Genomic DNA, 13,684 nt, shown 5'->3' on the forward strand with positions numbered 1-13,684 from the left:
CTAAGTCAGCATACAGGCAGATACGGTAACTCAGCTTCAGGCAAATTTTATGTCATGCAAATTATGGCCCTTCAGAAGCAAGTGGAGGAGGAAAGAACAGTAATAAAGCAATGATCCAGATTATTGGTGAAGTGGATACAACAGCTAAAAAGAGGCTTTTTTCAGGCCTACCTGAGTTTCAGTCACAAAACCAAAGTGAGAGTTGTAGTAATAGCTTGCTTTGACATATTTACCCATCTAAAATGGTCTACGATTGGCAAACAGCTATCATTTTTATCAAGGCAAATTTTGGTGGTGATACCGAAATATCAAGCCAAGGAGAAAGAAACGGAAAGTGAAAATAAGAAGAAATTGTTTTGTTTTTTTAAAAATAGGCAGAGATCTGAAAGGATGAGAGTCTTCCCTCCTGGTGTCTGCTTGCTGTTTGTGCCCCCGAGCTAAAGGAAGAGGCAGAGACAAAGAGGGGATAGAGAGAAGTCGGAGAGAACGTGCTGAGATTCATCATCATCAGTACAGGAGAGACACACGAGAAAAAAAACACATTTTACATGGAAAAGCCATTTCCTCCATGTGGAGGAGATTAGCAGCCATGTACGCTCCTACAAACCTTCCTCCCTCCATTATTGTTTCCCTCTTTTTCTCTCTCAGCAAGAGCTCGCTGTTCCACACAACTCATCATGCACCAGAGTTGCCAAAATGTGGCTTTTTTGTCCAGCGAGGCCAGCAGGCGCCCTGCTCCTAAAAAACCCCCCTAGTGCTCACACAGAGAAAGAGACACACAAACCCAGACACTGCAGGGGTGAAGACTGACAGCTTGACACATTCTTCTTTTTAAGTGCCAAGGATGCTCCATGTTTCTGACGCCGTGTGGGAGAGAGCAAAAGGGTCGCTCTAATAGCCGAGGGACTGCTGGGGCTTCAATTTTGCCATCAAAGCCGGACGCGAGCCTCTGTCAGATTGTGTGGTGCTCAACATGCCCTGTCTGGGATTCGAGAGGATCCTTTTTTTCTGCTGATGCCAACGACAAACCTCTGCTACTGAGCGGAGTCATGTCTTCTGCTCATGTTTCTCGGACATCTTCTCACCAAGGCAGTGCTGTGACAGAACCCAGAAACATCTCAGGGACGGTTAGATATCTGAGAACAGTGCACATCCAGATGGACTGAGGGCAGAATCGACAAATTAAGAGGCTTTTCTGCCCCCTAGTGACAAGCACAATGGGGGCATTTTCAGCACCAGGGACAGTTTCCTGCTGCTCCATTGCTGCTCTCCTCTCAGCAGTTTCCAAATCCACGTGAAAATAAATCGTCTAAGTGGCATGATGCAATTAATTCTGACTTTTTCTATCCCCCAAAAAATGCCAGGAAACATTACCCTAATTATTGCATAATGAATCCCTCAAGCAAATTGACAATCCCCAATTAGGATTCCTTTCTAGAGTGTTTGTAGCAGCGTGGGTGATGGCATTTCTCCACGACAACAAGCGCAATAGAGAAACTGGGCTCCAGCCTGTTTGCATGCACCAAAATATTTATTCCTCTCCATGTGAGGCAGAAAAATGAGGGGGGGAAATGCAAACGACTAAAAAAAGATTGGAAACGATCACTTACCCCTCTCCAAACTGAGATTTCTGCAAACTTCGAGTTCTGCCATTTGAGACTGGAGTTATGGGTCTCAGAAGATCCCTCCATGCGCTTTGGACATCATTTTTTTTAAATTCCTACTTGGAGCGGTTTGAAATGTCAAAATGCCATCAAAAAATGCCCGATTAGTCCATTTCTCCATGATGATAAGACGTTCACAAAATGCGCGCCATGATGATTAAGTGCCACTTTTCTTTTTTTTCTTGGTCCCAAAAAGAAAAAAGAAGAAGAAAAAAAGCCCCACAAGCAAAGCGCTCCTCAGTACCTGCCCTCCTGCGCGGTCTGCAGAGCGGATTCACCAAACCTCCACCACCTCTGCGCGCACAGCCAAAGCGCAACACAGGGGCGAAACGATAAGCCGATTTCTCATACGCTCGGTGGAGACTGACGGAGAGTGGATGTTAATAAGCAAGAGCTTAAGACGGGCGTGGAATGAGCAAAAAAAAAAAAAGGGGGGAGAAAAAAAAGGAGGGGTGGTGGAAATGATAGCGCACAGAGAGTTGGCCATTTGGACATTTCATCAGCTTTACCCGCCAGTCTGCTTCAGCTGTTTGGCGACAGTTTGAATTCCCCACCAAAATGAACTCGTGCCACCTCCGGTTGTTTGTTTGTTTGTTTGTTTTGGACAGCTATTCCTCGGTGTATAGCCTCAGGAGGAGGGAGGGAGGAAGAGGAGGAGGAGGGGAATTTAAAAAAAGAAAAAAAAAAACGCACCATTGCGCAGGGATGCCAACGCTATGACCCACTTTACACTGTCTCGCTGTGTCTCCCTCAGTTTTGGGCACAATGCGCACTTGGAGACACAGCAGGGGACAGGTTTCATGAAATAATAGAGGATGCAGTCCACATACCGGAGATCCTCGTCCCAGGAGAGACACAGAGAGAGTGTGTGACAGAGCAAGTCCCATGTAAACATTCATTCATTTTTTTTTTTAGCTTTTTAAACTGTTTGTGTGTGTCCAGCCAGGAGTGTATCATCCGTGTTGAGTCATTTCCCTAATGAAAGTTCAGTCAATCTGGCGCTTCCAGATTAGTCTCGTTCATTGGTCCACATTAAAGCCATTTCATTTAGGATTGCAGGAGACAATTATGGAGTGACCAAGCACACACACACACACACACACACACACACACACAGAGACACACACAGTGGCACAGAGAGAGCGAGAGAGAGAGTTGTGTTCAAACACTGAGAGCCAGAAAGCAGAGGTTACCAAATCGATTAGTGCTGTGTGGAGGAACAAAAAGACAAGTCTGCACGCCCAGTGTCACCCACAGTTCAGTGTGTGTGCTGTCCATTAGCGCCCTGTGTGTTACCTGAGGGCGCACAGTGGTTTTTCACTTTGATTTCACCTCCCGTCACCCAAATCTGCCTGATCACAGTCTGTGCCGGCCCAAAACCTTCCTATCAAACTGACTGATTTATGCCCAAACCAAACCCATCAGACACTCTGTCATTCACAAGAGATGGGAACCAGAAGGAAGGGAAAGAGGGCAAAGTCATGTGGAAAATACAAAGAGAAAAAGAGAGAAGCATTTAGACAAGAATAGACAAACTGTCAGGGACACGAGGGAGTAAATAGACAGAGATCAACAGGCTCTAAAGTTTTTGGCAGTTTGTTCAATTTTCTTGCTTCTATCCCTCTGAAAAACTTCATGGCACCTTGAACATCATAAATGCATGCTACTAGATTAATAGAAATGGTTTGAAGGAGGTGCGAGCTCACTTAAAATGTCATTTTCATTTCATGCTCAGCAGGCTTTTCATTTTCACATCAACAACAGCCCAACGCTGGCCTGAAGAAAGGGAGAAAATGGGTGAAATCCCCGTAAATGTTGATGATGTCCTGATTTGCAAGCATGTCAGAGTGGGAGACAGACACCAGTGTTTACTCTGTGTATCAATCAGGTCAATCCATCATCCACAGAAGATCACTGAAGCAGTCAAGCCTGTTTTCTACTACAGTTCGCTGACAAGCACACATACGCGGCGTGTAGCGTGCAGTCTGCAGGAGCGGCATGTGGACGCCGGCTGCAGTTTGTCAAGGTGAGGCTTTAAATGGTGTGTCTGCTGTAGGTGTGACAGTCACAGAGGCAGAGCAACCCGTCGGAGATTTGTCATGGATTTGTCTGGCGGATCTGTCAGTGGTGCAGCCTCGCCATCTCGAGACTCATAAATCAAGATCAAACTGATGCAATTACATGTCTGGATTTAGTTCCGCTTTGAGGAATAAGAAAAGAAAATGGGGACTATTTTTGCTAAATTATATCTGATATAAAAAAAAATGTAAAAATGAAAGTGAAATGTCATGATGTTTCAGATGATGTGTGAAGAGATTCAGTGGAAGAAAAATATAGACATAAGCTTGTAACTGATGGGTGATGGAAATATCAAATAAAAAAGGAAGTCATGGATTCTCTTTTTGAGGAGAAATTCACGGCAGGTGTCAACTAGGAAACACAATTTCAAGCTTAAACAAAGTTCCACAGATAGTTTTTCAGTCATGTCACACAACAAGTAAAGAACAGGAAGGTTGCATTCATTAGGAAGACAGTATCTCATCTGTGTTGCCTGATATTAAAAGTCTGAGTGTTTCGTGAACATTAGTGGGGATGAGTCTCCCTCTAGTGTCCATTCCTTTAACATGCAGTTATTATAGAGTGGGAGCACACTGCACATTATACTCTACATCAGGGGTGCCCAATCCTGGTCCTCGAGAGCCCCTATCCAGCATGTTTTAGATGTTTCCCTCTTCCAACACACCTGATTCAAATGATCAGCTCATCATCAAGCTCTGCAGAAGCCTGATAACGATCCTGATCATGTGAATCAGGTGTGTTGGAAGAGAGAAACATCTAAAACATACTGGATAGGGGCTCTTGAGGACCAGGGTTGGGCACCCCTGCTCTACATGTTATATTATTCTCATTATGTGTGTCTTGATGTTTACCGTGAAAGATGCTGTTGTCCGTCAGGAAGTGTCGTCGGTACTGCGGCTCTCCTTTCCTGTTCACCACCCAGGAGCTCATGGTGAGAAGAGGAGGGACGAAAGAGGACAAACAACTGGACGACCTACGAAGGAGAAGGAAATTGATGAGTGTCATCCAAGCATTTTGCAAGAATTGAATGAATCAAAAAAAGTCATCTTATTAGATACACAATAGAAAAAATGCTTGTCTTGTGATATGAGCCAACTCATAAATCTCACTACAAACAGCACAAAATGTAATTTAAAAAGAAGACAAATGGTTTACAGGAGGTGAAACAAAAAAAACAAAAGTTGCGTTCTTTCCAGAGGAAGATGGATTAAGTTATAATATTGACAGAAAACAAAAACTTTGAGATTTGTAGTTGTAACATTTAGAGTTTACTTGTGATGAGAAGCAATTAAAAATACATTTTTTCTAATAATGTGCACAGAAAGTAAATTATGCAACATAAAAGATGCATTTTCAGGTTGATAAATAGTCCATTTTTTTTGTTTTTGACGTTTCTTCTTGTCCTAGCTCACAGTACAGTCCGTGGGTCGGATTTCTTCCAGACTGCTATCAGTGGTCACAATCAGCATGTAACATGAATTTCAGGGTCATCTCGCGTCCATCCAGGCCACCCATTAGCCCGACTCCTTGCTGTCTCTACATCTTCACCATGAATACCTTCTCTGATCAGCTCCCATTTCTCTAGCCAGCTCCCTTTGTTCACCTTTTTGTTCCCTCTGATTTCCCTCCACTGTATCTCTCAACATGTGTTCTCATTTATCTTCTTTCCGTTTCTCCTCGCCATAATTCCAGGATTGTGAATTTTCCACTTCTTCCTCCTGATTGCCTTTCATTCCTGCCGCTCCTGCTGCCAGTTCTCAGTGATTTCCCACCTGTTGCTCGTCCGTCTTTCCTGTGTGATTTACTGCTTCCCGCTACAGACACATTCTCTCTTTCATGCACACACCAATATGTACGGATGTGGAAAAGGCTCGGAGCCTCTGGGACAGTTATTGGCGTCTGGTGCCGGCTGACCTGAAGAGAGGTGACTGTCTGGTCGAGCACGAAGAGCTCAGGGGTCAAGCATCTTTGGGGGTGAAAGTACTTTCCTGTGACCCTGCTGTCACCTCACTTTAAAGCAGGCCTGTAATGTGTGTGGCGTTTATGATAGAGCATATGGACTGAGACTCAGCATGACACCCGCGTCATACGAGTCAGTTTGTACTGAATCCAGTAACGTGAATGTATTTTAGTGCTATTTTAAATGCATTTTAGCACCATTTTACAAGATTAGACCATCTTATTAATATTAGCCCACTGAATAATTGGTGTATTTTTATTTGTAAGTTATCGTTTCAGCTCTAAATTTGTGAAAACAGTGCAGGAAGACAAGAAAAAAAAATCCCCATTGCAAAAAGGCATGGAGAAAAACACAAGGGTGAAAGTGCTTAAAGAAAAACAACACCAAAAAAACAGTTAAGAAGAGCTTTAAAAGTGCATATTTCTGCTAATCTGTGCAGTCTAGGGCTTTGGTATTGAGACAAATACGGCTTTGATTTAACGTCGTAATTCCTTCTTAATGCAAAGGCATTTCAATTAGATGTGACAACTTTCATGTTAAAAGCACAAAAAGCCATCCGAGGCTTAGTCATCACACGCTGCCTCACCTTGTGGCTGCAACGCCTCTCAGCTGCTCTGAACTCGCTGCAGAGGCACAGCCCCTTGTGGATTACTGCTTAATTATAGAATAATGCTGCTAAATGACTGTTTGTTTTCATAACAGAGTCCAAATTAGAGACAGGGGTTTGAGCAGCGGAGGCAGATGACTGGGGACATTGTTTGAGCAGCTTTAATGGCATGTCGGCGTGTGATGCAGGTAGATTATATGAAGCCGCAATGAACACCAGAGTCACGTCAGCAGAAGGTGTGAGTCAGCAGAGGTTATAAAAGCTGTGCAAAATCACACGCGACAATAATATAAAGAAAACACAGTACAATGAATTGACATTCCTTTTAGCAATTAGTTCGTCTGTGGTAGTCACATGAACTTAACTACTGAAAAATGGAAGAAAAAACACACTTGTGAATTATTGGTTGTTGTGTATTGATTACAATGACCACATAGTCGCACACTGATCGTGTATTTATCACTCAGCAAAGTGTAACTGCACCAAAATGACCAAAAAGTAAAAGAATGTGTCAACCCAGCTTGGGAAAAGACTTGATCATGACTTCCTGTCTGTCCACTACATATGATGTGAAGCAACCAGCAGTATAAGAAACATCACCTGGACCTTTCATAAATCCACCATATGCACATGACAGCACCTCAAAAGTCCACAAAATCCATACGTAAATTTGTCTTTTTTTAAATTGGTACAATGACTGAAGTGTAAAAATGGTGCATTGAGGTTTTACAGTGGGGTTATATGGTGAAGCATTTCTTCGCTGTTCACCAGTGTTGTTGTCATTGTGAGGCTGCCAAGCACAAAACACACAACAGCTTGCCAGTCAGTTGTTGGAAGTGAGTTTCTTTTCAAACATGAGCGATTCCGTCACCTAAATTTCAACAAGATTGCAAATAAACTTATCTCCTAAATTGATGAACTATTTCTTAGTAAGTTTATAAGAACACATAGTTCAGGTTGGGCAAACTGTGTCAGTGCATGAGTGTTTGTCATATTTGTGTGGTGTGTGTGTGTGTGTGTGTGCACAGTCACGCTCACGTCGTAAGAGTCAGTAAAATGACTCTTCTGACTGCATGTAACTCTAGAAGCCTTCTCATCTATAGAGTGTCCAAAGCTCAGGGGAACACACTCTGTTCTCTCATGTCTATCGGTCTACTTAGTGGGACAGAGAGCAGCTTAAAAATAAATATTTCACTGCCAGACCGGCAGAACGACTCTATCTTAGGCCTCGACCAGAAGTAGGTCGAGGATGCCCCTAAGTTAAAGGTTTTGTTGAAGCGGATGTTTAAATCAAACTGAAGTAATACAATCTGAAACATATGAATGCAGCGTTTTAGTACTTCCACTCTTCCTGGCTGTTGTGCGCGTGAAGCACATTTTTCAGTCTGGCATCTACACATTCATCCCTGTCTCACCGTATACAAGAATCCACACACACATGTATGCAGTGCTAATGGAGAAGACTCCAGTTGTATAGCTTGATTACCTACGAGTAAATATTGTGTCTTTAAAGTTAGAAAAATAGCATCAGAGTCTATGCAGGGCTTTGACACTTTTATAAATCTGTTGTAGTCACATTTTACCCTCCAGGTTACATTTCTAGTCACAATGAGGGATATTAACTACTATTTAAGGTGCATTTACTTTCAGTACCATGGTTCAGATAACCTGCTTATAGCCGTTTGAAAATCTGTTTCTGTTTCTTGCCCCAAGTTTTGAATTTGTAACGTTCTATAATAGTTTAAAGGGTTTCATGTGCAGGCAGCTAAGGTTATGTAAGGGTTTTGCTATATGTTTTGAGTTTTGTGAGATAAGAGTGTGAGTGATAAGGACTAACGACATGCAGATGTTGAGGGTTATGAGCCAATGTGGAGCATTTGCATGGAAGTTAAGATAATGACAGCGCAGTACGTCCTTTTTGCACAGCATTTCTGAGAGCTCATCACGCTGCAACTTAGGAAACAGACGAACACAAGCAAATCATTTTAAAGTTTTAAAAGTGAGAAAACACAACAAAGACCAGAAGTGCTGCAAGTAGCAAAAAGGACAGGAGACATGTTTCCAGAGGACACTAAAAAGTGACGAACAGTCTCATCAAGTCTATGGCGCCAATTGTACTGTAAAGGTCTAAAAATGCTTTTTTTTTAATGAACGGAAATATAGGTTTTTATTTGTTGTTTGTTCAGTATTTGTGCTTGCAAGAGCCAGATATTATGTTGCATACAGAAGGGTGACAAATTAAAGGACAAACCTGAACTTTTGGCCCCTACAGTGAGGGGATTTCTTGTCTGACATGGGGGACATTTTTCTGGCCTGGTGGGGAAGAAGTGGACTCAAACCACTCTAATCACTGGAAATCAAAGTTGTTCTGAGTGATCACCTTCATCCAGTGATGAAAGATTTCTATTATGATGAGAGGGGACTCTTCCAGAATGACAGTGCACCCTATTCTTAAGGAGCAAGGGGTTATTGAATGATTTAACAAGTATAAAAATGATGTGAATCATATGCTGTGGCCTTTGGAGTAATCAAACCAGGTGACTACCTGTGGGAGATTTTTGACTAACATGTTCGATAGCACTCTTCACGTCCATCATGAAAACAGCAAATGAAGAAATAGCTTTTGGACAAACAGTGTTTCTCCCTCCAGCAGAGTTCCAGACACTTCAAGGAGCACTGAAGCTGATCTGCTGGCACATGATGGCCCAACATCTTATATTTCACAACACTTTATGTTGGTTTTTCCTTTAATTTGTCACCCATTTGTATCTGCTTTTAATCCTGCAGCATTTCAATACTGTGTTGTATGTTTTGTACTTACAGTTTTTACCTATAGTTGGTTGTGTTTTCTCACTTTACAACTTTCTTTTTACAGTGCGTTAAGGTCTCGCGGTCATCATACTTTCAAATGCTGGGTGAATGCAAACCTAGCTGCAGTAAATGTCAATTTTAAAACATCCTTTACCTGGAAATGAAAAAAGCCAAGCACATTTTCACAGATGCCCCACAATGATAACATTCTGACTAAACAGTAGGCAAACATGTAAAACTGGTTTCACCACTAAAATTTTAATAAACTAGAGCATTCACAGTAATCCATAATTATCTATATGTGGTTTTTACATGCCAGGGCACATGGGACTTGGCATGAATCCTCATATATGAGCGCATTAAACAATGGCCTTCTCATTACAGAAACACAAAGAGAGCAGCATCTGTCGCTCCATACTGACACATGCCAAAGAGCACGCTACCCGGACATGAATAATGAGCTGCACAATGGTTGCATTATTTTATTTAATGTGGCCGTCTGTCGTACATGCTGTGTGATCATCAGTGTGTGCACTTAACATGTCAATCCTAACGATGTTGTGGGTTTTACTTTAATCAGCCTGCGTAACCTCTCCTCAGACCTTCTATAAACTTGTAAATACACATAGATAAAACTATCTAAACAGCAGCAGAGGCTCGGGCTTATATCCAACACAGTTAGTATTTTGCTCTCTAAACATCTCCCTTAACTATAACTTGGGGATGATAAGGAACCAAATGGAAGACAGCTTGCAAACCACCTACATGTAGAGTCAATGAGTAGCTTGTAATTGCTTGTTAAGCGGTTATCAGACCAGAGTAAACAGTCTTGGCATGCTGATGGCTAGACAGATGCTTTCACAGTGCAGATGGAGTGACTCACTAACTAACCGGTATTCAAGGCTGTATTGGCAGCTTGGGAAACAGAGACACAACTGGCCTTTTAATTTGATGGAAATACATACATTTTTCACTTTTATGTTTGTAATTTGGGTGTTTGTACAGACAAGTTTACGGTATTAGTTAAAGCATGTATAAAAATTGCAATATGGACAAGTGCAACATCCAAATCACCGGAGCTACATTTTTTTCTTTCCGATAAAGGTAAAATCATCATGACACACCATCACAAATGAAACGTCATGTAACAGTGATGAACCGGATTATAAATCGCTGTCGGCAGCAACAATAACATCACAATTTTATATATGATTTCAAAAAAGAAATGCAAAAAAATATATATATTTCCACTTAAATCATGACTCGTGAAAATATTTAAACTAAAATAACTGTAATGTAATTTTCCCTATATTATTTAGCTCTACTCACTAGAAATTCACAACTTTTGCAGTGTTCAGTGCACAATTTCAGCTTGGATCCTATTTTTTTAAAATAATTGATCCTTGTCTGAAATGGCCAAAAAAATAAAATGCAGTTTCTAGCCCAACCTGATGTTCACATTGGATTTTTTTTGTCTAACCAACAGCTCAAAACCCCAAAACTTGCAGCTAATAATTACATTAAACTCAGAACAGCTGCTAATCTGCAATCAGAGTTGTTGTCGATTCATTTTCTGATAACTGACTGATCAATCAACTCACTCTTTCGTCTCTACAAACCTCTTTATGATATTTTAACAAGAGGAAGTTGTCCTGTCTCAGTCAGGCCTGTTCCAGTGACCTTTTGACCTGATAAGGAGACGGGAGGAACCTCGAGGTTACTGTGGGGCCGGCGTTGTGTTACAGAGGGGCAGGATGATCAAGGCAGCTATCTGAGCTTGTTAACAGACACAGTAGTAACATTATTGGGGCTGTAAAAACAAAAGGAGTGTAAACAGAGGAACTGCTGTGTGTCCTGTTAAGGTTCGGGCCTGAAATCGATATCGTGAGAGTTGAAAATGAAATAACAGATAAGATTGAGGGAACTGAGGGGTTTGTGAGTACAAACTAAAGAGATTCTGCAGATTTAATCACAGTTACATTAATTTTAAAAATGTCCTTTATCCAGTGTTGATAAAATTCCACATTGAAGAATATTAAATAGGGAGGTAAGTTTGAAAATTTCAAACGCGCCATCTTATTTTAACCTCCATGTGTGCACGTGTGTGTGTGTGGCGGAGTCGTCTTGCTTTAGCGAGGAATTGAGTGTTGTTAAGGTCAGAAGTCAGATCCTGAGATCTATTTCAAGCAGAGACACCCCTCAACTCTCCCTCCTGTTCCCATCCTTTACTTTTACTCTCAGACTGTCTGCTTTGTGTCCTCGTCGCCAAGAGAGAATTGTCTGAGAAGCTGTATTGAGCTTGCGAAAGAGTCCAGCACATAGACAGCTTCCTATTTCAGTGTTTGTAAATGGATACGAGAAAGCGAGAGCGGCCTCTGACGTGCGGCAGTACACAGTGACAGCTTGTTCATTTTGCAATACCGAAACTGTCTTTTAGATACTCATTTATCTCTCGCGTGCATACTGTACATACATTGACGGTGCGGCTAATTCAAATCCCAAAACGTTCACTCTCTCGCCTCCCTCCCTTCTTTTCCACCAAGAATTATTCATGAGGGATCACGGCACCCACAAAGAGTCGTGTTTCCACTCCTACAACCCAACACCAGCAAGCTGATACACTGTTCACAATACTTCGAGTCACATAATAACAAGGGAGTCACTTTACGGCTGATGCATTCCTTCACACACACACACACACACACTCAGCCTTCACAGTGCATGTGGGTGTGTGATGGAGCAGCGACCCAGAGCTATAGTTGCTTACCGCTGTGTGTTTACAGCCGGCGACGCAAACACCTGCCTCACATGAAGAAAAAAATCAATTAGTGTCTGCATGTGGACTCCTGGTTAATAGACCAATGTCAGTTTACATATATATAAAAGCTTCCCGACACAAAGACAGTCCTTGTGTTAGATGTAGATAAAGCTCTGAGAGGTTTGGCAGGAGAACCAGAGACTACCTTTGTGTTTTAGGGTGCATTTCAGTGACACCACCTCTCTGTCTCTTTAAATCTCTTTGTCTTTCACACCCGGCCAGCCACACACACACACACACAGGCCACTCAAATCAAATCAAAAAATCCCCAAGGACTGTGCTCTGAGATGGGGGAGTGCCCCCTTCTCCTGCTCTCTGGGATGGCTACCGGCTGAGTGCAATAAAGGCCTTTGTTATGCTGCTGCCCTGCTTGCAAATCTCTGTTGTTGAGGCACATTGGCAAAAAGCACCAAAAGTGGCTGACTTTGGATACAGCAGAAAATGTTTCATCAATCACAATGATTAATTATTGATTGCAACGACAACAAAAAAAAAGCCAAAGTGCTGGACAAAAAGAAATATATGCAAGTGATCACATCAGCTCAGGCTGATCTGTGGAGGTCAAAATGATCCGAGTGAAAACGTTTAAAGCCTGACTGCCTGTGTGTGACCTGGAGGGGGACAATAAAGATAAGGACTGACATGTCTTGAGTTTCTGTTTAACAGAGCTTGTGTCCAGGCGCACAGGTTTAACAGGTGCACAGCTGCCTGGATACTGTACACAACAGTAAATTTAAAGTGACAGCAAACCCTACGCAGATTACCAACGTCAGAAAAGTGCAGAGTGAAGTTAAGAATCAGGCCTTTAAAGTTAGTCAAATGCACCGTATGATGACATGTCCTGGTGTTTGTTTGTTTTTTCTTTAAAAAGAAAGAAGTCAAATAACACATCATGCATCAGCTTACTTACGTCTTTCACTTCAGATCTGGAAACTTTGTTGTCAGCTTCCTCACAAAATCTAGTGACTTGTACCAGCGGTAGCACTGCAGTCCTTCAGGCACCGGACACCCATGGCACTCATGTAAATCAGTAATAGTCCTAGTGGTTTGGTTTCAGGCAGAGAGGGTCCCAGCAACTTCACTGTGTGGGTAAGTACCCACCACTACATCAAGCGTGGTGCCTTTTCAAAGGGCTACTACTGCTGCTGGGACTGGCGGGTCTGGGAAAGCCTGGCGTGGATTTCGGAGTGGACTGCTTTGAATAGGAGAGACCAGAGAAATGGCTTTCAGTCAGTCTTTCTATTTAAAAAAAAAACTGCTTAAATAAATTATGTTCCAAAAAGAGCCAGAACACATTGCTTGATTCATTTGTACACATTTAAACCAACATCAGGACACCATCAATAAACACAATTTCTTGTACAATAAACTTCCACCAATGCAGGTAGAAATAATATTTGGAAAGTTGCAAATTCTTGGTTTTCTGTTGCTCAGAATTTGGTCTCTGTGTGCACAAAACCAACAAATATATCCCCCGTGAAATTTTAGACACTGCTGTGATCAGTAGCATTTAAAACATGACAAAGCCCTAAAATCCATACCTGAGGTTCCAACAGATTTTCAAAAGGCTTTTCTTTACTTTGCATCAACAAACAGCTACATCAGTGTTATTTTTGGACCACAATACATGAAGTGACCCTGCACTACATGAATGACTCCAGCTAAATGATCTCTGATGGCACAAATACCAAATTATCAGCAATGAGCAGGGATAAAAGAGGCAGCCACACACTAACGCATTTAAG

Source organism: Stegastes partitus, unplaced genomic scaffold (genome assembly GCF_000690725.1).
Source record: "Stegastes partitus isolate 25-593 unplaced genomic scaffold, Stegastes_partitus-1.0.2 Scaffold747, whole genome shotgun sequence".
NCBI lineage: Eukaryota > Metazoa > Chordata > Actinopteri > Pomacentridae > Stegastes > Stegastes partitus.